Source organism: Aedes albopictus, chromosome 3 (assembly GCF_035046485.1).
Source record: "Aedes albopictus strain Foshan chromosome 3, AalbF5, whole genome shotgun sequence".
Classification (NCBI taxonomy): domain Eukaryota; kingdom Metazoa; phylum Arthropoda; class Insecta; order Diptera; family Culicidae; genus Aedes; species Aedes albopictus.
Window position 1 is genome coordinate 132,819,093 of NC_085138.1, and position 27,674 is coordinate 132,846,766.

Below are 27,674 nucleotides of genomic sequence, written 5' to 3' on the forward strand. Positions count from 1 at the left end.
AATAGGAGCCGTAGAACAAAAAAAAAAATCAAGCAGTCAGAGTTTCGTGTTTCATCGTGTGGTTCAATAAAGCGATACGAGCGCTGTTATTGGATGTTGTTGATACTGTCATTTAAGGTAAAGGTCGGAGTGATTGTCAATATTCTTAAATTGTACAGCTCTGCTTTCCTTTTTATATATATATTTTAAATAATTCATTATTTTGACTTTTGCATCATTTGATTTCTTTGACTATATGGCCGTTTAGATATCTGCTTTTTCAGTCAGTAATTATATTTAAACGGTTATATCTATTTTATGTAGGCTATTTTCTCACAAAGGTAGATCCACAGACAAACAGACGTAACACTCTGATAATTCTCATCGTACACCGATTTAACGGTCTTTTTCAAAATTTGATAGTTGGCCAACTGCCCAACCATGGCGCTCGCATAGTTTTTGTTCGAGTTTGACGCTTGCTCACTACCGCCACCTAGTTGGTGGTCGGCCAAACTTAGTCCTTTTAGCATTGAACGAATATGTTTCCGTGACTATGATTTGAATTGAAAAATGTTCGATGTGTTACGTCTGTTTGTGTTTGGGCTTGGCCGTGAGCCCAACGATTTATAAACGGAACGATGGACTGGGTATGGAATCGGTGCTGGGACCAATTCCAGGAAAGGGGAAACAGGAACAAAACACACTTCTGCTGCTAGTCAACTAAACGTTTATTCTAATGGTTTCTTAAATACTGTTTGATGGCTTCGATCTTGTTTGCTTCGTGTCCAAATTGGTAATGACGATCTCTGGCTTGGTTGTCCCCTTTTATATGCCAAGGAGCCCATCTGTCGCGTAGCGGTTGCTAACGCCGTTGTTGATCCGGGTTGTCGTTGTTCCATTGGTCACTGCGATGAATTCTTTGGGAAGCGCTAGGCGCGAACAGTTTGTCTGTGGTAGATCCTTAACCTTATTTTCCTTATTAACCTTACTAATCTTAATGTTTGATAACGATCCCATCATTTCGCAACACACCGTAGAAAAGCTGGACCAAACTCACCACCATCACCAGCGTAGTCGTTGTTGGTTGCCGTCAACGGTTCTTTCGTCACGATGACAACAACCCCGTTTCACGACGGACGACGGTTCCAAAAATCCAGCGCATACACCGCTCGTACTCTGAAACGAGGACATAAGCTGACGACGATAGTTCGTCGGACCGGTCGGACGTCCTTCGTCCCGGTTTCCCGGTTGCAATGCAACTTAGTCAAAGCACTCCGAACTGCACAGACAGAGTCGGAAGCGAAAGACACAAGGAAGTATTGTTACGCAATCTGACGAAAATTTACATAAAATTAAAATCCGATACCATCTTGCCGCGTCGTTGGTCGTCAGTTGGTAGGTCAGGCTTCAGCTTGCGCTGGCTGCCCACTATAATGCATGAAACCTCAGAGAGAAGTGCAATATGGTGTGGTGCATCGTTTCCGATCGAACAAAGAACCGCGAGATGGTGCTTCCGGGTGGGCGGTCAAATTGCTCCGAGTGATGCAGAACAAGAACGTCAACACGTTTTTGCGGTTACGCTTCTGGAATGGCGGTGGTCAGTTTTCTCGCATCCAGCTGGGAACGTGTGGTCTGGTACTGGTGTAGGATTGCATATTGCAGTGGTATTCAGTGTATTTTCTTAATAATTTGCAGTGTCCGTCATAAACCCATATATGTGTAGTCAAATTTCCTCACAAGTCGGATGTTCTTCTTTTTTCTATAAGTTCCACATAGCAAGGCACGCAGCATGATTTCGTCCAATCGTTTCACCCCGTTGAACCGTAACCAGCAACTCCAGCTGGCTATCCACGTCACTTTGAATACCCAGTTCTGACTCGGCTCGCACTGTCCATGGTTGTCATAGATATGAATGCGTTATCTCTGGCGGTGCTCTGTAATAACACTAATAAATATACGAATACCCTCCCGGCTTGGCCTGGCCTGGCCGGGCTGTATTGTAACAACTATACCGCGGGGTTGTTGGTGTCTCCTCGTTTTTTTTATTGTTTATATTTTGTACACAATCGCGAACCGCGTCGTCGTCGTCGTGCGGGTCATATTAAAACCAGTCGCATGTTGGCATCGAGGTACACCAAACAAAACAACTCGCGAGCAATATGAATGATGATAACACCACCGCCGCAGCTACGGGGTTCAGTATTGTAGGACAGGCGATGACCTCTCCACTTGTCGCAACTCCACCTCGACGAACCTGAAACACCCCCACCCCCACCACCGCCAATCGCCCAGATATCCGCCGCGGCGCAATATGAGGCGGTGATACCACTAGCAACTGGTGTGGAATCGATATTTGCTCGGAGTGCCACCACAGTATCGTTATTAACCAGCAGCTTTTGGCCAACAACAGCAACGTCGCGTTGGTTGTGGTGGGGAACAGGTTTGGATTCGAACTCCACCGCCCAAAAAAAAAATCGTCCATCCGTACCAGCTAATTTGAGGCACCGCGACAAGGAGTTTGGTACTCCGAAAAACCCAATCGAAAAAAAAGCAAACACACCAAATGGGGCCACTTAATGAGGCCACCCAAGCGACAATGACACATGGCCCGCCGCGCCGCCGCCGCCGCCATTGCCCGCGAGCAGCTTGGCAACGGAGGTGACAAAAGGTGACGGAACATGCCGGTGGCGATGGCGAAGGCGGTGATGACGGCCGCTAGGTGTCTCCCCAGCTTATACAGAGTGCTTTTTGCGCCATTGTCGCCGCCGCACGGATATGGGGGTGAATTGACTGTTTGCCCGGTTGACGAGGTGACCCAACTGGGTCATGGAGAACCAAATCGAGTGGGGCGGGGAGTCCGCAGAGTCCGCGAACACGGAGATAGTGCGAATAATTTAGGGTGATCGAGTGTTAGTCATTGCGATAATTGCGACTTCAAAACTTTTTTGACAATATTTTAAGCAGGGCTGTTTCTCCGAGCAATGCTGTTTTCAGAATTACATATGACCGTAAAAAAGCATAAGGGTGGGTGACAATCATTGCCTTATTACTGATATTCGAAGAAATACCAGGGATTATCGGCTGATACTAGCAGAACTACAGTAGAAGCTGGATAATGCTACAGACCGTATTGAAAGATCGGGTAACCAATCCTGGTGGGAACTTTGGTTGTAAGCTGACAGGGGATGGGAGAATTGCCTCTGCAAGCCTATGCGTGCGTTCTCCAGGTTAAAAGCAACTGATTATCGTGCTAGTGCTGGTAAAGGTCTCAAGTGTAATTCATGGTTCCTGGGAAGCTAGGTGCTTGGTGTCAAGCCGTTCGAGGTAAACCACTACAAGACAAGATAAGACAAGAATACAACAGATAGAGAAAGAAACATTGGCCATCCTGTTTGCCTGCCGTAAATTTGAGAAGTATATCCTCGGAAAACCGATCATGATTCAAACAGATCATCTCTCATCAGGATTTTTCAGAAGCTGGTGGTAGAAGCACCTTTCTAGCAGCCGTTGGATGCTTCTGGCCTTTCAACGGTACAACACGATTCTACGGTTTACTCCGGGCAAGAAAGTCATCACAGCTGACATGCTTCAACGGGCGTCAGTACCCAACAACGATGTAAGCAGCAAAGACATCTACGATGTGTATGTGTTGGAGGACATTCCCATTTCGGATGACAGAGTTCAACAAATCAAGGTGGAATCTAAGCAGGATCCAAAAATACAAACAATTACACCCGATTATTTTTTGCACGGCTCTGGTTTTGCTATAACTCAGTCAATTTTCAACCGATTCTCATGAAATTTTGTACACATGTAGGCACGATTAGTACTATGAGTGTACAAAATTTCATGAGAATCGGTTGAAAATTGACTGAGTTATAGCAAAACCAGAGCCGTGCAAAAAAAATAATCGGGTATATCCAGCATGTGATCGACGGATGGCCTACAAAGTCGGAAGTTGCTGCAGGTTTACTGGCTATTCAGGGAAGAATTCATCACGCATAACAGACTTGTGACGGCTACATCAATCTCACTCCGGAATCGAAGCGACAACGCTTGCTCGTGACACAGTGTTTTGGCCCGGCATTAAGGACCAAATGCGTCAGAAGGTTCAAAAGTGTGACGTTTGCCAAAAATTTGCACCAAATCAACAACCGCAGTCCATCAAATTCCCAGCTATCCTTTCCAAAAACTGAGTATGGACTTGTGCGAAATTGAGCTTGGTGGCAGAAAAGCGGTATACCTAATATCAGTTGATCATTTCTTCGATAATTTTGACATCGATGAACTACCATCTCTGAACGCAGTCGCAATTATCAACGCTTGCAAGAAGAATTTTGCGAGGTTTGGGAGGCCTCAGTTCATTTCAACGGATAATGGTGTATAATTCGTGAGCCAGGATTTCCAACGATTTGCGAAGGACTGGGTATTTCAGCTTTCAGCAGGGCTACAAAATGGTGAGTCGATAAAGAGAGCGTCCAGCATAGCTCTGGTCCTCACAAGTTCCTACCTCATGCTTCCACGGGTCAAGCGATGACAAAGACCGCCAGCTAAGGGTTGTGTGCTTAGCTGGTAGTGCAGCCTGGGCACTATTGTCCTTCTGACTTCAGCTAGATTGAGGAGGTACGATCCGAGCGTCTATTCACCAAGGAGGTGTGGCTCAAACAGCGTCTGTTCTGACATCCAGCGGCTGAGTAAGAAACGCTGCACCACGCCCAGCTAGATCCAAGGTGGTAGCCCCATCAGCGTGGCCATCCCTGTGTTGGTTGGGACGTTAAACAGAATCGGCAAGATGGCTCTCCGGCGAGACAGGAGTGTTGGCGTAGGCCCAATAAGCCACCCGTAAAAATCCCTATTGCGAATAACATAGGAGAAAATACGACTCGATACAATCGGCAAAGACCCACGCGACAAAATAAGGACTACGATTGGAAACTTGGAACATGGAATTGCAAGTCACTAGGTTTCGCAGTATGTGACAGGATAATTTACGACGAACTACATCCCCGCAACTTCGACATCGTGGCGTTGCAGGAACTTTGTTGGACTGGACAGAAAGTGTGGAAAAGCGGGCATCGAGCGGCTACCTTCTACCAAAGCTGTGGCACCACCAATGAACTGGGAACAGGATTTATAGTGTTGGGCAAGATGCGACAACGTGTGATCGGGTGGCAGCCGATCAACGCAAGGATGTGCATGGTGAGAGTTAAGGGCCGTTTCTTCAACTACAGCATCATCAACGTCCACTGCCCACACGAAGGGAGACCTGACGACGAGAAAGAAGCGTTCTACGCGCAGCTAGAACAAACATACGATGGTTGCTCGCCGCGTGACGTGAAAATCGTTGTCGGCGACATGAACGGGCAGGTATGAAGGGAGGAAATGTACAGACCGGTAATCGAGCGAAACAGCCTGCACGCCGTATCGAATGATAACGGCCAGCGATGCGTAAACTTTGCAGCCTCCCGTGGTATGGTACAGTCGACTCTCTACATCTCGATATTGAAGGGACCATCGAGATAAGGAGAGATCGAAGTGAAGAACCAATTTGTAGTGCACACTAGATTGAAAAACCCTCCGTAACTAAGAAAAACCGTCAACAAACAGATGTCACTTTGCATTCCCAGAATGTTTTGCACCTACGGAACGAGATCTAGTAACCTGATAATATGGGCATATCGACATATGGAGAGCAAACCTAGATATCGAGATAAGGAGATATCGACATGTAGATAGGTAAAATGTATGCAGATTGAAGGGACCGACCAATCCATTGAGATACGGAGAGATATCGAGATGTAGAACATCGACATGTGGAGAGTGGACTGTAGTCCGAAACACCATTTTCCCCCGCAAGGATATCCACAAAGCCAGTTGGAGATCATTCGACCATCAAACAGAAAACCAAATTGATCACGTTCTAATCGTCGGTAAATTCTTCTCGGATGTAACCAATGTCCGCACATGCCGCAGTGCGAATTTATATTCGGATCACTACTTAGTCGTAGTATGCATGCGCTCAAAACTTTCGACAGTTATCACCACTCGTTGAAGTCTAACGCCGCGGCTCAACATCGAGCAACTTTGTAACGTAGAAGTGGCTCAAGACTACGCGCAGCAGTTAGCAGTGGCCCTACCAACGGAAGAGCAGCTCGGCGCAGCTACTCTTAAAGATAGCTGGAGGGACATCCGATCCGCCATAGGTAGTAACTCGGCTACAGCACTAGGCTTCGCGACTCCGAATCACTGAAACGACTGGTACGACGGCGAATGTGAACAGTTGAAAGACGAGAAAAATGCAGCATGGGCGAGAATGCTGCAACACCGTACGAGAGCGAATGAGGCACGTTACAGACAGGCGCGGAACAGGCAGAACTCAGTCTTCCGTATGAAGAAGCGCCAGCAGGAAGAACGAGATCGCGAACCGCTCGCGCAGAGGCTCGTGCCACAAGCCGACATGTGCTGAGATAATCACGGGAGTATTCTCACGAGCGAGCGTGAGGTGGTCGAGAGGTGGTGGCAGCATTACGATGAGCACCTCAATGGCGACGTTGCAAGTACCAAAGGCGACGTGGTAACATATCTAGGAGTATGTGCACAGGACGAAAGAGTTCCGCCCCCAAACCTCCAAGAGATTGAGGAGGAGGTTGGGCGGTTGAAAAACAACAAAAACGCTGGAGCAGATCAACTACCATGCGAGCTTCCAAAATATGGTGGTGAAGCACTGGTGAGAGCACTACACTGGGTCATTACCAAGATTTGGGAGGAGGAAGTATTAGCGAAGGAATGGATGGAAGGTATCGTGTGTTCCATCTACAAAAAGGGCCACAAGTGGGATTGCGGGAACTACCGCGCGATCACACTACTGAGTGCTGCCTACAAGATTCTCTCTCAAACTTCATGCCGCCGTCTATCACCGATTGCAAGAGAGTTCGTGGGGCAATATCAGGCTGGATTTATGAGTGAACGCACTACAACGGACCAGATGTTCGCCATCCGCCAGGTGTTGCAGAAATGCCGCGAATACAACGTGCCCACACATTACTTGTTCATCGATTTAAAATCGGCGTATGATACAATCGATCGAGAACAGCTATGGCAGATTATGCACGAATACGGATTCCCGGATAAACTGATACGATTGATCAAGGCGACGATGGATCGAGTGATGTGCGTAGTTCGAGTTTCAGGGACACTCTCGAGTCCCTTCGAATCTCGCAGAGGGTTACGGCAAGGTGATGGTCTTTCGTGCTTGCTGTTCTACATTGCTTTAGAGGGTGTAATAAGGAGAGCGGGGATAAACACGAGTGGAACGATTTTCACGAAGTCCGTTCAGCTGCTTGGTTTCGCTGATAATATTGATATTATAGCTCGCAAATTTGAGACGATGGCGGAGACGTACATCCGACTAAAGACTGAAGCCAGGCGAATCGGATTAGTCATTAATGTGTCGAAGACAAAGTACATGATGGCAAAGGGCTCCAGGGAGGAATCCCCGCGCCCGCCACCCCAAATTTATATCGACGGTGATGAAATCGAGGCCGTTGAAGAATTCGTTTACTTGGGCTCACTGGTGACCGCCGACAACGATACCAGCAGAGAAATTTAGAGGCAATTTAGTGGCAGGAAATCGTGCTTACTTTGGACTCCGCAGAACTCTACGATCGAATAAAGTTCGCCGCAAGACGATTAACTATCTACAAAACGCTGATTAGACTGGTCGTCCTCTATGGGCACGAAACATGGACCCTACGTGCAGAGGACCAATGCGCCCTTGGAGTTTTCGACGCAACGAATGGTTCAACGAAGAGTGCAGAGCATTTTAGAGGAGAAGAACGCAACGCAGTCGGTAATGCTGCAACATGTAACCCGGCAGAACGTGGAACGTTACAAACAGAAGCGGAAACAGCAAACCCGCTTCTTTCGGGAGAAAAAAAGAAACACCGCCTGGAAGAACGGAATGCAAGAAAAGGCAGCTGATGCACCATTCTCAAGAAACACGGAAGTTCTACCAGAAGCTAAACGCTCCCCATAAAAGCTACGGAAAGTGGAGGCAGCATCTCGATGAGCACCGGAGCGCAGGAACGTAGGCATAGGGGACCAAGGCGGCGAACGAAGGAAACGACTACGCCAGTGCAAAGTAGAAGATGGAAATGATGCAACTCCTACGCTGAGAGATTTTAAGGATGTCACCTTAAAACCAACAAAGCGGCTGGTAAAGATATTATAGCAGCTGAACTGATCAAGATGGGCTCAGAAAAGTTGGTCAACTGCCTGCAGCAGTTGATAGTCAGGATCTGTGAAGCCGAACAGTTACCGGAGGGGTGAAATGAAGGGGTAATCTGCGCCATTCAAAAGAAAGGTGGCCATTTGAAATGTGGGAACTTCAGAGCGATCACCATTTTGAATGCTGCCTACAAAGTGCTATCCCAGATCATTTTCCACCGTCTGTCACTTAAAATGACTGACAGGGTAGTTATCGAGCCGGCTTCATCGATGGGTGGTCGACAACGGACCAGATCTTCATCTACGGCAAATCTTCCGGAAATGCCGTGAGTACCAGTTCACAACGCATCACCTGTTCATCGATTGTGAGGTGGCGCAGGACAGTATCGACAGTAAAGAGCTATCAGAAATCATGGATGAGAACGACTTTTCTGGGAACCGATTGACTGATCATGGTAACGATGGACGGTGTGCAAAGTGCGTAAGAGTTTCGGTAACTGCATCAAGGTGATGAACTCTCAAGCCTACTCTTCATCATTGCTCTGGGAGGTGCTATGCGACGATCCGGGATTCAATGGATCGGATTTCAATGGAACCCCGTCAATTTGTGATGAGTGTAATCAGTTTCGTACCTTTTAATTTCGCCCTATTTTGCTTATCCTTTGACAGATACGCGTGTTTCAACTACCTCTGATAATCTTCCATAACTGACTTAAGAAGTGGATAACTGACACTGAAGAAGAATATAAGTGGTAGTCGAAATACGCGTATCGTTCAAAGGATAAACAAAATAGGGCGGAATTAAAAGGTACGAAACTGATTACACTCATTCGAAGAGGGTATTCTGCTTGGAGGGTTCGAAAAGATGGTACAAAGAGGATATTATTGCCAGAACAGGTGGAACGGTATCAGAAGCACCTGAGCTTTTGCATAAGTTACCAATGGTTGCGTTCCACACAAGACTTTGTGATTGCTTCTTATGTAAAAAAAAAAAAGAAGTATATGCATATCACACAATTTACTATTCTCTAGTTAGCTTTCCAGATAAGGCCTTGAATCACCAATCCGGAGACGGCGTGTTAAAATTTCCATTCCGGTCGGGAACTTTTCCCGACTTGAATGTTCTCATGTGTGTGTCGACGAGTAAGTTAAGCACGTAGAATTAAAAAGAAAAAGAGTTACAATTATCAAAGATACCGAAACGTGGGGTGGTATCACATTTCCCGGAATGCCATCTCCCGGAATACCATTTCCCGGAGTGACATTTCCCGGAATGACACATTTCGCGGAATGCCATTTCCCGGAGTGACATTTCCCGGAATGATGCTGGATCATTGAGGCTAAACTATGTTACTTCAGAACGAAAGTGTCAATAGGCCGAATAGGATATTACAGGTCGAATGACTTTTTGGTGGGTTGCGTGTTATCTTATTGGCAGTTGAACTGGTAGTGAATTCAATCATAATCCTCAGCTTTAATTAGCACAAAAATACCACATCTCCTTTTCTTTATAATTGGAAGAGCTTTTTATCAAGCCTTTAATATATAAAATGATGGAATTTGATTTTATCGTGCCCTCATGTTTGTCCGTGAGGGAACTTGATTGGCATGTCCTCATCGGACCAACCATTCGGTTGTCCGTGAAGGACTTCGTATGTCGTGCTCTCATCGGACCAACCAGCCGGTTGTCTGTGATAAATCGAAGGTGTTTTAGTCGAAAGCCCTTAGACCTTCTCATCCACCATAGCAAAGTACATACCAAAAAAAACAACAAATGCAACCAACCTATCAGCCTGTACTCCATTTTGAAGCAAACTACCACAGCTTTAAAAGGACGGCCACTGGGCAGTCTAATGGAATGGTATTATTATGAAACACATACTGTCTATGATCGCATATCAGTCCCATATTTGCTGGGTTTCCTATTCGTATGGGACAGTTATGCGATTACAGGTAGCATACACCTCGAAAGAACAGCCTATTTTTAAAAGTTAGTAGAGTGGCGCCAATAGTACAGTTGACCACATCACAAACTCTCCCATCAGATATTTTTCCTTTTTTTGCAAATAGGCTGTTCTTTCAAGGTGCACATACCTCGAGCACATATCAAAATCAAACTATTCGACTAGGTTGCCCAATGTACGTCCTTAGAAGCCATTAAGCCATTCAATTCAATAACCTAGCACGCTAGCTCCCTAATGACTTGATACTTCATTTCTCGAAATTAGTAATTCCGGGAAATGTCACTCCGGCAAATGACATTCCGGGAAATGGCATTCTGGGAAATGTGATACCACCATCTCATAAACGATTTGCAAATGTTCACCTATCAAAACTAGTTAAGCTTATAAAAAATGCTACATTTCCTATGCATTCCGATATCAACCGAAACTACATACATAGGTCCACTCGGAAAGTTCCACCTCCGTCGACCATGGGAAGCAAATATTTGATTAATTTCGTAATTAACAGCGACCAACCTGAGTCAGCCCCGAACACGTCGTCGTTGAGTTCCACCTCACATAAAACAAACGCGGTATCAGCTGGCCTGCTTTCCGCGTTCAACTCACAAACAATGCTCCCCTTTTATTTCGGCTGTATGCAATTACAAAACCGACGGCGGCGTCCCAAAATGTGTCACACTCGGAATGGCACACCTTTCTGGCAGTTGGAAATAAAAAGCCCCTGACAAACCCGTAACGCACACAACCATCCCAGGTGTGCCCAGCCAGTAGCTCCGAAGATCGATCTTGATCTTTAATCCGAATACCCCGATTGGATGCGGTTCATTGCGCTCCCGCGCGAATGGCCTCCGCGGCGGCGGCGGCGGGTCGTCATCCAACCAACTGTCCAAAACAAAAGCAAAAAAACTATAGGAAATAAAAATTGCTACTTTAAAAGACGATGATCGATTTGCCCGTTTATGGCGCACGATGGCGAGGTGCCTGTGCCTGGCTGCCACTCAAATTAAACAATCCAATCCATTCTGTGACATGCTCTAGTTATTTTCGGGCTGTTGTCTCGTTACCGGACTCCGTTCAAGAACCCTGCGCTGGTGACCTGCTCGACGACGACGACGACGACGATCAACCGATGAAGTGTATCGACCAAGCAACGAATACGAACGGGTCAGACTAACAGCAGCGGCAGCGCAGCCGATATAGCGAACTCTGTCACGTGGCAAAAGGTGTAGGCAGGCATGTAGCAGCGTAGAGGTTGTTACGACCGACGACAATAGCCAGTGTCGGTAGTTGCTGGCCGTCCGTGGTCGATGCTCCGGGAGATAGGACCCCTTCCGATGGTGCTGGTGGTGACGGGGGACAGAACTCATTCAAGGGAGGAAAAATAATAACTGTGAATATTTTCCGCTTCATTAAAATTTGAGTCTCCGTTATATCCGTATGGGACGTTAAAGTAGAGTTAGTGATTCTTTAGCGAAGGCCCCTTCCCGGTAGTGGTTTGGCACCACATTGTTTTAAAGTCACAGGAATGAATCCGAAGCCTACACTCAACACTTTGATACTGCAATAGCTGACTCAGGCCAAATGAAATCATGCGATCCTGCAGTGCGAGCTAACTCATCAGCCAATTCTTTCCCATCAATGCACGAATGGCCAGGTACACAAATAAGGTGAGAAGCATTTTCTAAATTCAGCTCCTCAATTTGAGTTCGACATGCTATAACAACCTTTAACCTAGAGTTAATCGAAGCAATTGCTTTATTAACAGCCTGGTCAACCGAACAGAAGTATGTATACCACTATGCCCATCTGCTGCTGAAGTGCTGATTAAGCTCCGCACATAAAAGCAAAGTGTTCAGCTTGGGTAACGGTGCAGTAGTGTCTACCGAGGAGTAAGACTGATGTAGCCTTAGCTCATGAGAGTGGTCACTAGCACCAGCTCGACCCTCGAGAAGGGAGCCATCAGTATAGCATATGGTAGCATCTGAAATGCTTCTCTTCAGATAAAATATGCTTCTTTTCAAGACAATAATTGCAAAGAAAATGTCCTACATGGAAAATTACAAGTAGTTGTAACATCAATTGGAGCAAGGATAACTTTGTTTTAATTAACCCATAAGGTACCCTGGGGCAAGTGAGAATCCGGGGCAAGTGAGACCTTCAGCTATATTTTTTTATATGTTAGTTTTAAGGCAAACATTCTTCATAGAAAACATAGGTATCACACCAACGGATACTTTCAATTCAAAATTTGTTATTGTTCTCACCATAAAGAGACCATATATGTTATTGTTGTTCATATGTAATTTTCAATTCACTAAGTGAGATTAACGTATTCTACTACATTCGTCGTTTAAAAATATAATAACGAATAAAATTAAACTTTTTCGGTTTCAGGATAATATTTGAAGTGCTTGCAAATTATTTTAAGCGAAAAAGCTGTTAATTATTCCCATTTATTGCCTTTTGTTAACTGCTCTCACTTACCCTAGTGCATTTCAGCATCTGGGGCAAGTGAGACCTATGAGAGTAAACAAACACAATTTCATAGTTTGATCTCGCTTTCTTCAGCCTAAGTCGAAATTTACACAAAAGTGAACTAAAAATCGGCGCCCTGAGTAATCAATCGTTGAATTATACTTAATAACTTCTATTCTGATGATGAAGCATTGTTTAAAATGGTAAAGGTTTTGGTAGAACATTTTTTTTTCGAAATCATCTATTTTTCATATTTTCATTCAAGCAAATTCTATTATTATTTCGTTTTTCGCTGCATAATGAGTTTTTCTGAATGTTAAGGAACCAACCATAAAGTATGAAAAAAATAAAAAAAACGACTTATTTGAAGTTCACGATTTAAAAATCTTTATTTAATGATCGTAAAAGTATGTAACATTACATCTGTAAATCTTGAATAATCTTTTGGCGAGAATCATCAACTACGTAATATGAAAAGTAAGCTTGGAGATCTTTCGGCATTTAACCTTAGGGCGCTTTTTGTATAAATAAAATCAATTTATTTTGCAAGAGCTGCTAGAATTGAATCAATTTTTTTCTCAGTGATTCGTTATTATATGTGTTACGTAATTTATGCATGATACCACAAAACTTTTCCAACATAAATCGCTAAACATAGTTATTCACATAAGATATTTATAATTTATGCTACCTTACATATATGCAGCAACTATATTAAGCCATTTGTACAAAAAATCCGAATAGGTCCCACTTGCCCCGTGATACCCTGTAAATGAAGATCTGCTCCACTTTTCACTATATGCATAATATACAGAATTTAAAAATTTTGAAACAGTTTTAATGCCCGTTAATAAGAAGAAATATACCAACAATGTCTTATAGAATCATTGGAATTATAAAATTATTTATGTTTAGAATTTTTTGGCTTGGCTAAACCAAACTAGCATTTTTTTAGGTCCCACTTACCCCGGGGGACCTTAACTTGAATAACTAGTTAAAAATTAAAAATACTTCACTATTCACTTTTGCAAAAAGAAAAAAAAAACTAAAAATGACTTTCAAAGAAAAACTAGGAAAGGACGAGCAAATTCCTTTCAATTCCACTACTTTGCTTATCTTCGGACAGATAAGCCTATTTCGTCTGCAAATTAGGGCCTGTCCTACGTAAACTACGTAGACTCTTAGTGGGAGACGGGGGGTTCTGGCCAAAGTCTACGCTCTATACAAATTTTGAAAATTTTGTATGAACAAAAGTCTACGGAGGGGGAGGGGGGGTTCTGAGATGGCCCAAAATGAATCTACGTAGTTTATGGACAGCGCCTTACAGACTTTTTTTTTTCCTCCTAAACCATAGGGGGATAAATCTGCTCATCAGACACCCTAACAGGAAGGTTAGGGTAGTGTGGGGTTAAGGCCGTCTTCTACAATGCCGGTAGAAGCCAGGACTACTCTCTCCTCGACCCACTAAAACACATTCCTATGGTCGCCAAACCCTACGTCTCTCCGGAACCACCAAGAAGGTATTGCTTCAGAGAGGGGCTAGTGCATATCGCACCCTCAAGGTTAGCTGCCGTAGCCTAGCAGCAACGAACATCGATGACTCGCTCTGGAGAGTCCATCACGGTAGCGTGCTGGCGCTTAGCCAGTTTCCCGAGTGGTCCTCGCCACTTCCTTTGTCCTCGGAAGGCGGGCAGGGTCAACCCTGCCCGCGCCCTACTGCTGAGCGGACATCAAGAACTGATGCCCACATGCAACCCGATCTGACCTGCCCGTAAGGAAGGATATCACTACCCTTCAGGCCCTATCAGATGCATCCGTAGGTTGCAGACAGCAGGGTCTCACCTACCCCGACCCTTGCCGGGGACCCCTTTCCAACCGCGGGCTCAGATCCAACCCGGTAGACTGACGCCACGACAGCACCGCTACCGGGACTTCCTCTCCGCGGCCACTTAATCGCTGTAAGGGTCGATCTCGACCGCAGGGCACTGGTATGACCTACGAAGCCGACTTCGAACCCCTGGACCACCTCTTGTACTGCATCTGGACTAGCCATTCTCCGAGTCCACGCGCCACCTCCTTTGTAGCTCCCAGACGATATGGGTGATAGCCGTTGAAACGGCATTCCAGCTAATCTCATCCCTACACATTCTCTGGACCAAGTTGTCCGGAGTTGTGTCCTCCCCGCATGTGGCAAGCATGCGGTCACGCATTGTGCGAAAACGCGGGCACACGAACAAAACGTGTTCCGCCGTTTCCTCTAAACCATTGCACACTGGGCATTCGGGAGAATCCGCATGCCCGAAACGGTGTAGATACTGTCGGAAGCAACCATGACCTGTAAGGACCTGTGTCAGGTGGAATGTAACTTCCCCAACTATCTACCCTCGGTACCAATCTATGGGTCCACCTTCCTTTGGTGGAACTGTCCCACGCGCGCTGCCATTTGACCATAGAGGCCATCCTGACAGTCCTGCGTATGCCTCTTGTGCCGCGCATTTCGAAGCACTCCATGTCCTCACTGATAAGAATGCTGATAGGCACCATACCAGTAATGACACAGAGAGCGTCGTGTGACACGGTGCGTTACGCGCTTGCAACCCTCAGACACATAAGCCTGTAAGTACTTTCCAGCTTCCGTCGGTAGCATTCAGTACTTAGCGCGGTACCCCACGCCGGGCCGCCATACATAAGTATGGACGTAGCAACACTAGCCAGAAGCTTGCGCTTACTGGCGTACACCGCTGAGCTATTGGACATCATCCGGGACAGTGCCGCAATAGCTGTGGAGGCTCTTTTAAAGGCATGATCGACGTGGCTACCGAAGGTAAGCTTGTCGTCGATCATCACGCCCAAGTGCTTGACAGAGCGCTTCGACAGGATAGTGCACTCTCCTACACTGATCTCCGTCTGCTGCGCCGACTGCATGTTGTTAACAACCGTCACCTCTGTCTTGTGGTGAGCTAGCTCCAGTTTTCTGGACCGCATCCACGCCTCCACAACCTTGATCGAGTGGTCGGTAGTCAACTTCACCTCCTCGATCGTTTCACCGTAGACTTCGAGCGTAATATCGTCGGCAAATCCAACAATCACCACTCCCACTGGGTACTCTAACCTCAACACCTCGTCGTACATGACATTCCATAACACCGGACCCAGGATGGAACCTTGCGGGATTTCTGAGGTTATGTGAAAGCACTTCCGACCCACCGTGTCGCAAACTAGTACGCGATTCTGGAAGTAGCTTCCGAGAATCTTGTACAAGTACTCCGGTATCCCCAGACGCAGGAGCGCATGGGCAATAGCAGCCCAACTGGCGCTATTAAATGCATTCCTTACATCCAGAGTCACTACCCCGCAGAAGCGAATTCCCCTCCTCTTAGGCTCGAGTGCTTTCTCGGCGGTTTTTGTAACCGACAAGATAGCGTCTATGGTGGACCTCCCCTTCCGGAAGCCATACTGGTTGCTCGAGAGACCATTTACGCCCTCAGTGAACTTCAACATTCTATTGAGGATGATCTTTTCGAGCACCTTCCCCGCCGTGTTAATCAAGCATATTGGTCTATATGCCGACGGGTCTCCGGGTGGTTTCCCCGCCTTTGGCAATAGTACCAGGCTCTGCCTCTTCCAAGCTTCTGGGAAAACTCCCTCGTCCAGGCATTTCTGCATAGCAGAACTGAACATCTCGGGAGCTTCTGCAATAGCTGCTTTTAAGGCCAGGTTCGGAACTCCGTCCGGACCTGGGGCCTTACCTACGCTAAGGGACTTAGCTATCCCCGCAAGTTCCACATCGGTGACCCTTTCCTCATCGCCAGCCCCAGTCCCCGGCTGTCCTACGAAAGGAGGCCAAGGACTAGGATCATGACGCGGAAAAAGTCCTCCAATGATCCCCTCCAACATCTCTGGAGATTGCTCTGTAGGAGCCATCACACCTCTCGTCTTGGCCATAACGATCCTGTAGGCATCACCCCACGGGTTCGTATTGGCACTCTGACAGAGACCCTCAAAGCAGGCCTTTTTGCTTGCTCTTATCTCGGTCTTGAGCGCGGCTTTTGCAGCGGCGAACACCACCCGCCGTTCGTTTCGCTCTTCCTCTGATCGTGCTCGCTGCATCCGCCGCCTAGCCCGTAGGCAGGCGCGGCGCAGGTCCGCAATCGCGTCGGTCCACCAGTAAGCCGGTGGCCTCCCATTTCTAGGGTGGACTCGCCTAGGCATGGTCGCATCACACGCACGTGAGAGCACCGCTACCAGCTCGTCGCCGTCTAAACCGATTAAGTTTCGCTCACGGCGGAGCGCTTCCCTAAATACCTCCTCGTCGAAGTATGATGTCTTCCACCTACGAGGGCTTGGCCTTGGCCTAGCCGCCTCTTCTTCTATCCGCTGTCTGCTGTTGTTGTAGTCGATACTGTAGCGAACCGCCAGGTGGTCGCTGTGAGTGTAGCCATCATCTACTCTCCAGTTCGAACTACTTGTTAGGCCAGGACTACAAAAGGTCACGTCAATAATTGACTCCGCTCCATTTCGACTATAGGTACTCTTGGTACCGACGTTAGCCAAGTCGACATCTAAGATGGCCAGTGTTTCTAGCAGGATCTGACCCCGCTGGTTCGTGAAACGGCTTCCCCATTCCACAGCCCAGGCATTAAAGTCACCCGCTATTACCACCGGCCTTCGCCCTGTTAGCACGGTCGTTAAGCGGTCCAGCATTTGCGTGAACCGCTCGATCGGCCACCGCGGAGGCGCATAACAGCTACAGAAGAAGACCCCGTTTACTTTGGCGACCACGAAGCCCTCATAGGTAGTAGACACCAACTCCTGCACGGGGTATTTACCCGTCGTCCATATCGCCACCATTTTCCTGGTCCCATCCGAGGCCCAGTTGCCGTTGCCGGCGGGTACTCGGTATGGGTCCGAAATGATGGCGATATCCGTCTCCCACTCAGAAACCGCCTGACAAAGCAGTTGCTGAGCCGCATCACAGTGGTTCAGGTTCAGCTGCGTTACCTGCACTGTGATTTGTTATTCACTGCGGCTTTCTTAAAGGCCGGGCACCCTGGACCACCCATCGTATGTCTGTTTTTCGAGGTTTTCCCAGTACAGATCATGCAGATGGGCGGACTCGTGCAGCTTTGGGCCTTATGACCTTCAGCACCGCATCGCCTACACAGTTTGCGCCTGTCGGGGCCTTTGCAGTCCATCTGAACATCGCACTGTTGCCGCAGTGCCGTGACGAGCTCTTCCGCTTCGGTGATCTCGTCTAGGTCTTTGACCTTCAGAGTCGCCTCATGCGTAAGAGCCCTCACCTCCACTCCATCACCAAGGACCTCTTCTGCCAGCCTCTTGTAGGCGGCGCCCTTGTGATCCTTCTCGCACTTAAGCTCCAGGATCATTTCGCCCGTACGAGTACGTCTGATACTGCGTACGTCGGCTCCAAGACCCTCAAGCTTGGCGTCGCACCTCATCGCCTTCAAGACGTCCGAGTATTTCGACTGTTCGGTCTTGATGACGATAGCGTCACCTTTTTCGCGCCTGGCACCTGCCTTCCTACGCCTTGGCTTGGCGACCTGCACTTCTGCCTGCGGATTCACCTTCTTCTTCCTCTTCCGCTCTACCTTTGTCCAAGGAGGGTCCTCTCCTTGGATCGCCCTGCTCTGTGGCTGCTGAGGGCCCACCATTGGTCGCAACCCCTTGTTCCCATCATTCCGGGACGGGCCGGCCTTTTCAGGCCCACCCTTCCCAGCTTTCCGGGAACCCTGGCTGGGGTCCGACTTCCCGGCATAACCACCGGCTTTCGGGGTTATTATGCGCCTGGCCTTGCGGGCACCGCCAGACAGCTCCTCACCTGACGGCTGCCTCGCCCGCTTCTGCGAATGCTTGTCACGTTTGTCACGAGCATTCGCTTCCACACTCTTCGGACTACCCGCGAAGGAGAAGGCCTCCGTTTGCGTAAGCTTAGACGCTTTCTCCTTTGCGGGTTCCGCCGCTGCCGCAGCCAGCAACGCGACCGCGTGCTCCTGCTTGGCCTCATCGACTGACGCTCTAAGCCGAAGCAAGGCCGTTTTCAGGTCCTTGCTTATATTCGACTTAGTCGTCGCGAAGTCGATAATTTTGCCAAGCTGCTGCTCAGCTACCTCCAATGCGGGCCGTCCATAACCTCCGCCGGCTGGCTTGCCGTGGAGTGGACAGGAGCTCCCACGCTTGAGCTGCGTAAGCAGCTTCCAGCACCTGACTCCTCGCTTCTCCTTGTTGGAGACCGCATCAACCCGCTTCTTGCGAAGGGGTTGATCGCACCACTACTACCTGTTACACTTGATTTTGAAATTTGTTTACTCATATTTTATTCCCACGAGTCGCACGAGAAAGAATGTCCACCACGCCAGAGCTCTGCATTAACGCGGTAAGGGACAGCTTACTGTGGGGGGTGCCCAAGTGCCCCACAGGCTCCATTAAAGATCGAGCATCTTTTTCACCCTCTCGATCACTCATTCCTCGGCACGGGTCGCTTGACACCTTGAATTGGGGTTAGTAGTCCTATTCTTAGCCGGCAACTACGCGGCTGACTCGCAAGCGGGGGGGGTGCGTCAGGCCCCAGGACATCCGTCCCTGCTGCCCCAAACGCCTTACAGACTTCATTAGTTTCGAGTGCTCGAGTGCTTTGTTTAGTGAAGTAACCAATATCGCTGCCCGTATAGCTGCCGGCTTAGAATAGAACTACGGATCACCTGTTCCAGGAGTAAAGGTCCACCAAACAGGTAACTCCATTCCAAGTAGTCAGGCGACCCGTGCTGAGGGATGAATGGTTGAGATGGTTTAAATGATGCTCGATCTGAACAGAGCCGGTAGATCACCTTTTTGGGTTCGTTGCGGCGATCTACCAAACCGAACCCTAGTCCTAACTGCTTCCAACCAATGGAACATCATGTTTTAGTAATAAAGGAAAAACTTTGGTCCTTACAACATTTCATACCCTGGCAAAAGAAACGCATGAGTTCGTGGGAAACTATCACGCGGCTTCATCGACGGACTGTCGACAACAGACCAGATCTTCACCGTACTCAAATCCTCTAGAAATGTCGTGAATACCAGGTCCCAAATCATCAAATTCAAAGCGGCATACGACAGTATCGACCGCCCAGAGCTATGGAGAATCATGGACGAAAACGACTTCCCTGGGAAGTTGCTTAAACTGATTAAAGCAACGATGGACGGTCTGCAAAACTTCGTAAGGGTCTCGCGTGAACTATCCAGTTCATTCGAATCTCGCCGGGGGCTGCAAGGTGTGATGCGACAAGCCGGGAAACGATTTTAACAAAATCTGGTCAATTTGTGTGCTTTGCGGACGACACAGACAATATTGCCAGAATATTTAGAACATTGGCAGAGCTGTACATCCGCCTGAAACGCGAAGCAGCAAAGGTCGGACTGATGGTGAATGCCTGTGAAAACAAAGTACAACCGGATCCGTCTGGTTAGTAATGTTACGATAGACGGGGGTAACTTCAAGGTGGCGGAGCGGAAGTCGTGCCTACTACGGGCTCCAGAAGAAACTGCGGTCAAAAAAGATTTACCCACGCATCAAATGCACCATATACAAAACGCTATTAAGACCAGTTGTCATCTATGAACACGAGACATGGGCCATTCTCGAGGAGGACTTGCAAGCACTAGGAGCTTTTGAGTGACGCGTGCTAAGAACGATCTTCGGTGGTGTGCAGGAGAACGGTGTGTGGCGGAGAAGGATGAACCACGAGTTCGCTTCACATTACGGCGAACCCAGCATCCAGAAGGCGGCCAAAGCCAGAAGGATACGATGGGCAGGGCATGCTGCAAGAATGCCGGACAACAACCCTGCAAAGTTGGTGTTTGCTACTGATCCGGTTGGTACAAGAAGGCGTGGAGCGCAGAGAGCGCCTGGCGAGCATTGGGCGCGACCGAGGATGGAGAGCGGCAGCCACAAACCGAGTATTGTGGCGTACTTCTGATTATGTCTTATCATAAATGTGATGTTGAGCAAATAAATGTATGTATGAGATGAAAATAACGTATATTCACAATTGTTCCAAGACAACGATAAGAGAGCATCAGAAAGTGCTACGCTTAGTGATGCCCGCTCCTCGCCGCAGCTTTTATATATTGGAGTATCTTCTATGTATTCCTTCGTGAACAATGCAACTCGACGAGAGAACAAAGTTGCACCTGGTAATTGAAATAGAACCAACAAAAGGGAAGAAAAACTGTCGAGTAATTCATTCATCACTTCGGCTTCCAAACACTGCTTCTCTGCATGCATTTGGAAGATGCATTTGGATGGCCAAAATGTTTGGGATAGGCAACTTTTTTTCTGCAACAAAAAAAATCAACATGCTGTAACTTTTCATAGAGTGCATCAAAAAATCTCAAATTTTGACTGTTTGTCAACCTATTATATGTGAATCATTAGTACAAATTTGGGCTCGATTGGTTAATTTTTCGCGAAGTTAGAACCGTTCGGATAAAACACTATTATTTAGACAACTCATTTTTGAACTGTCATATCTCGGAAACCAATGAACCGAATTGAATGATTTTTTTAACGTTTATCAACAATATATTGATACGTAATACGACGTTATGAAATGTAATATTTTCTCACGGCGAATTAAGTTAAACTGGATTTAAATTTTTACCCAAATAGAGAAAAATAAGTCAAATTTGCAATACCACACAAAAATTACTACTGTGTCCTTCCTTCAATATAAATAGGCTCTAATATATCTGATTAAAGATAACTTGAGAACAGAAGTGGAAAATCTTTAAATATCAACACTAAAATTTATTGACATTGATGTAAAAAAATACATTTTTTCGAGAAAAATCCAGATAGTGTCAATCCATGATAACTTTTTTCAACATTTAAAAAGTACCTATGTTTTAATAGTTTGTGAAGCATTAACATATTGATAGTGTACGTTCAAAATTTCATTCAATTCGGTTCACTGGTTTCCGAGATATGGCAGTTCAAAAATGAGTTGTCTGAAAAATAGTGTTTTGCCCGAACGGTTCTAACTTTGCGAAATATTGACCAATCGAGCCCAAATTTGTACCAATGATGCACACATAATAGGTTGACAAACAGTCAAAATTTGAGATTTTTTGATGCGCTCTATGGAAAGTTATAGCTTGTTGAACTTTTTTGTGAGAGAAAAAAAAGTTGCCTATCCCAAACATTTTGGCCATCCCCTGTAGTTCCCATACAAACTCCTAGAATGGTCAGATAATTCTCTTAAACTTGATGGAATAGGGGTTTTACATTTTGAAAATTGTATTGATTTTCATTATTTAATTTTGTGTTGGTGGTTCATCGATTGTTTTCGGCAAAAAAATAATAAAACTGTTGTTTTGGCCAGATTGTCCGGACGTTTCGGTCGATTTTACTGGCCTTCGACCATCTTCTGCGGACTCTAAAATATATTTTTTTTTGATTTAAAATCACATAAAAAACACAAAATAAAATTCTTACAATCTTCTAGTCGTCTTTTCACTATTGGACGACCATTACTTTACAAACATGAATACACTAGACTTCATATAGATACATACACACAAGTTTCTTTACTCTAAGTGTCATTGGTATTAGATTTTAGCTTCGATATAATAGAGTTGTACGCGGTTTTGAAATTTGCAGAGTCTTTTTGCTTGTTTACAACATTCTCGTCACCTTTAATCTTAATATGAAAGGTTTCCGTAATTAATCTAGTGTAGCTGTTAGTAACTTTGTCAAGTATTTTTGTCTTGTCAAAGTCGAAAATGTGTCCTTCTTCTATGGTGTGTTGGGATAATCCCGTACCAGATATGTTTTTTGTTTTTACATTATACTTATGTTGGTTTAGACGCATACACAAAAATTGACTAGTTTCCCCTATGTACGACTTTTCACATGCACCACAAGGAATTTCATAAAAAACATTTACATTTTTGTCTTTTGATATTTTGTCTTTAGATTTTGTAAATAAAGTGTCTTTGATTTGGTCAATTGGTTTAAAAGCTAATTTGAAGTTATACTGTCGTAGATATCTAGATAGTTTTTCTCCTAGTCCCTTAATGTATGGTGCAGTTATAAATTTGTTTGTGTCATTTGCATTGTGTTGTTGTAACGTGTTGTACATTTTGTGGAGCCTTTCCCTTATAGCTTTTTCCACAAGAAAACATGGGTAATTGTTTTTTGCAAGAATTTGTTTGACCGTTTTTAGCGTGTTTATTCTTTACTTAGCATGTGTTAATTTTAAGGCTCTATCTACTAAGGCAATAATGGAACCACCAACACATCAATTCGCGGAGATTGAACCATCAATATCATTATTTAATTTTATACAAAAGAGCACCTTTTTCTGAGCCACCATGAATTTTTTTTTCAAATTTTAGGTACTTAATGTTGGTACCTAAAATCAATTCAAAGAAATATTTTGAAATCACCTTTTGACAGCTGGGCAACTTCTTGACAGCTCTACCCAGTACAAAATGCCGCAAGGGGTGATTCGACAAACCGCTCCCATACAAACTTCAAATTGATTTACCATATAGGTTACCAGACACCAATATTCATGAAAATTTGGATTTTGATTCAGTTTTTCATGTAGATTTAGAATAAATGGAATTATCTCAACACCTCTGAAGTAGCCAAGTAAACCAATATTTTACTGGAGCTTATGGGCGACAAAAGGACCAACTTCAGAATGAATACTCCAAGCTTTATCAAGTAACAGTTTTTTTTCCATATAAATTTGGGCCACCTTAGTATTCAAGTAGGTTTTTTGTCTAATTGCCGTCTATCTAAGGATCGGCCAAAAATTATCGAATTTATTCTTGCACATCGCCTAACGTTTCATGGCCAACTTGATATCAATCATACATGTATAAATATGCTTCCATATCATGTAAACAATATTTTAAAAGAAGTACAATTTCCTAAAGTATTAGGGTTTAATAATTGTCCTTAGAAATCAGTTTCCATCTAGTTCCCGTCTATTTTTGGCACAATCTGAATCCAATTTCCGGCACAACTTCTACGTGACACTATGGTACATAAGATGGTCAAAAATTATGTTTTTATCGTAGGTGTTTATTAAAAAAGTCGGTAAACTTGTTCGCAATCCAAATCAAATCATGTATTCAAAGTATGATTGAGCAGAAAGTTTTAAATTGTGAGGGATGTAGCCATTTCAATTAATATTTTCGAACACCAGATCATAATACGCAATCACATTGGGTTTTCTTTTTATTATCGTGCAAATTGGCACGAAGGTTCTCAGAATTTAATGATTTTTTTTCCATAAATAGGGTTCATATATTTAACAAAAATTAAATTGAAAATAATCAGGGTGGCCTAATTTTCTCCGTTCCTGAGTTATGCAATTCTGTGCAAATTAATAATAGAGACGGTCAAAAATCAACCAATATCTGGACAATTTGCACAAAAATGGTCATAACTCAAGAACGGAGAAAAACCAACAGTGGAAAATTTTGTGGAAAACAATGGTAATATTTTATTTATTAATTGCTGAGAAAATTTGCAATCAATAAATTCTGAGAACCTTTCGTACCAATGAATGTGTACGACAATACAAAAAAAAAATCCCCAGTGCAACAAAGAAATCTTTCTCTGTGGTTGTGAAATATGATGTTTCGTATGCAGAAAATCCACGCACACAGTTGCTTGAATCGAAGACGACTAATAACAAGACAGACAGCTTCCACCCTGCACTAAGGGGATTCAGGTGGCCAAAAATCGAAAATTGACTTTATTTAATTTAAGATTTAGGTTCGGCAGTGGAGAGTAGACCACTTGGGCCAGTCAATCCTAAAATATTAGTTTGCTAATCCATATACTTATAGAAATATTGGCAGCATAATGTGACCATTGGCAATTTTTGGTAAAATGAATGAACTGCTCAACTTTGCATATCTTCGGTTTAAATGAAAAATGTGGAATTTTTAAAGAAGTTTCTAAAAGCTTGCTTATAAACGTTTCGAATGACATATCAGACGTGAAAAGTTGATTGTAAAACTATTAAATAAAGCCACATTAAATTTTCCCCATACATTCCGTTCCATACAAAAAAAGTTTCGCTTTGGGACTACTTCTGTGTCCTTATTTAGGATCCCTGGGAGACATTGAAAACAAATTTGGCTGCTACTAGCTGCTATCCAGCAATTCCAATCAAGTTGTCAGTGATGACTTCGATATTCCAAAATAAAATCTTCCTGTTGGCCATTAAATACCTCTGAAAAAAAAAAATATGGTCTTCATGACCGCTTTATTCGATAGATCAATCATAGCAGAATCTAAATCTGGTCTTGGATCTCTTAGCGAAGCGTTTTTTGACGATTTGGAAACTATTTTGTAAATTGGAACAGAAATCTTCTTCAACAGATAAACGCCTAAATGTATGCAATGCCCATGCAATTTGATGCTATGGAAACGGTTGTGTTGTATTTAAATTTTTTAACATTTTTTACATGTTTTTTGTGTATTTAAGACATGAACCATATGAATAGGGGCAAGACATTATAAAATTGACGCGAAAATATTTTTGGCCACCTGTTTGTATGGAGCCGCCCCATAGTGCCCTGTTTCAGGCGACATGGTCGAAACGCCCTCATCGATTCACAGGAACATTAAACCATGATTGTGTGCGTGTACATGCAAATACGTACACGGAAATGGTAACATCGCATGCACTCTCATTCATGATGTTGTTCCCTGAAGTCGTTCGTGGGGCTAGTGTGCTTGTAGCTCCCAAAGTATATGGAGCAAGAGGGAAGATGCCTGTATTGTTATTAGCCGTCTTCGCTTGAATCCTCCCTAGGCGAAGACTGTCAACTGTAAACAAACATTTCACCTAAGGGAAAAAGCGATTTTTTTCTTTAATTGAACAACTTTTGCTGCATTCTGCAGCAGTAAAATGCAACTTTTAAGTACGACAGAGCTTTTGTATAGTGTGAATTGAAGGTTGACTCAACAAGTTAATCTGGCGAATTGAAAAATGGAACGGTGATGAACAATTATTCAGCTAGCTGCTGCTTTGGTGCGGTTGTCTTAGTCATGCAAAACGAGAAAAAGAAATCCAACTCGTAAGTGGAGAGAGAAATTTAGTGTTATTATTCAATTTCTAGTGTTGGGCTGGTTATTGATGGTCTACATCTTTTTGTTTCCATCTGAAGAGCCATTGGCAAAGGCAACTTGGAATATCTGAAATTACTAGTTATTTTCCGCCTGATATGACGAGAATTAGCGCATATGACGAAGTAAATTTCTACCCTACGTTAATACAATTCAGGCTTGCAAACTTTGAATAGGATTAAATCGATTGTTTATGTTGCTCATAATATAAAACAGCAGCCTATTCATCCGCTACCGTTATGTCCGTTGATGTTACCTGTAATATACAAAGAAATAAAATAACAATACATTAGTGATCATATCAAATAGAAATGGCAGCTAAATTTATTAATAAAGCCATTTGAGTGGTTGTAAGTTTAATAAATCAATTAATTCAGATTAATTGAGAAGGACATGGAATAAATTTTTAAGGCTATTTTTTGTGCGCCCTTATTCTATGGACTATGTTTTGACGAGCCATGTTTGCTAAGTACTGCTTCTGATTCTTATAGAGAAAGTCTTGGGTTCAATTCCAAAGGATTCCTAAGATACATGTTCTATGTAGCCACGGTTGTAAAGGCGTGGGTATTCCAGGGGATCCGCAAGCGGCACGGTAGGCCTACTGCTCATCTTTTACGAGTGTGGCAAGTGACCTGGGGCCTGGTCGAATCCTGCTTGGAAATCGGTATGTGTTGCCGATGGGGATGGCCCGCGAAATCGCATTGTGTTGTTTGGGAAGGCTCGCTTGATGCATGTTAGGTAGGCGTAGTTTGTTCGAGTTTGACGTGCCTGTACCCTCTCTGGGGTATCCTGCATGTCCATGAGAGGATCGATTCCCGGTTGTTCCAGCAAATTTTCGTAAAGGAATGCACTTTGTTATTAACTGTGGAAGTGTTCATAGAACACTAAGCTGAGAGCTTACTCTACCAATGACCATTTTGCATTTGTAAATCGTGAAACGTAAATCTAGAAATTTAAATCATTACGAAAAGTTATTGGACCGATCGGGAACAGAATGTGTTACCTTCAGCATGGTTTTGCGGAATACCCGCGAGTTTACAGATTCGACTACATAGTGAATGCAATCATCAAGGTCTAATTGGTCATGTTAAGAAAATACTTATCTTATAACAAATTTCAAAGCGGTCTTTTGGTAAAAACAAAACATCTGTATTGATTTCCTCGTATAACGCCATGTAGAACATCAGACTTTTTCCTTCTTGTCCCATGGTAAAAAAAAGTTGAGGAAATGTAAGCAAAAAATAGCCACCACTAAAACACATCTATGTCAATATTGTAACACTCTGGTAATCTACTGTTACTTCCAAATTCCCAACGTCATATTCTCAATGTCCATCTGGTATAATATTTGCTACACTGCCAACTAGCACCGCCGCAGTAAACATACACAAGACCAGCAAGAAATTTGTCTAGCTTGTATTACTACACTTATTAAGCTGCCCCGTTCAAGCCAGCAGCACTCATCTCAACCGCGTCACCAATTTGCCAGTTTTTTAATCCTACTTTTTGGGAGATAACATACGCATCCGAGAGGAGCCCAAACTTTACTCAGGTGTCGCCGCATCTCCTCATGGTCACACGCAACACACAAAATGCAAGACGGACGTCCTCCGCATAACGATAATGGCTTTGATACGCGGCTACCGTTTGCGTTTGCAGGTTGCTGCTGGCACGTGGACGGCGATGTGGACTCTGTGCTCTTCCTGAGCTCAAAATTTTATCGGTTGGAAACGGGTCGTTCTGGCACCTTGCATATCGATTCAGGTCAGGTACCAACCTAAAGGACTGGCCACTACTACGGTGGTGTTTGGTTCGGTCGCCAGTGGCGACTTGAATCCGTGCGGTCCCCGTTCGACCGAAGCAACTTTCCATAT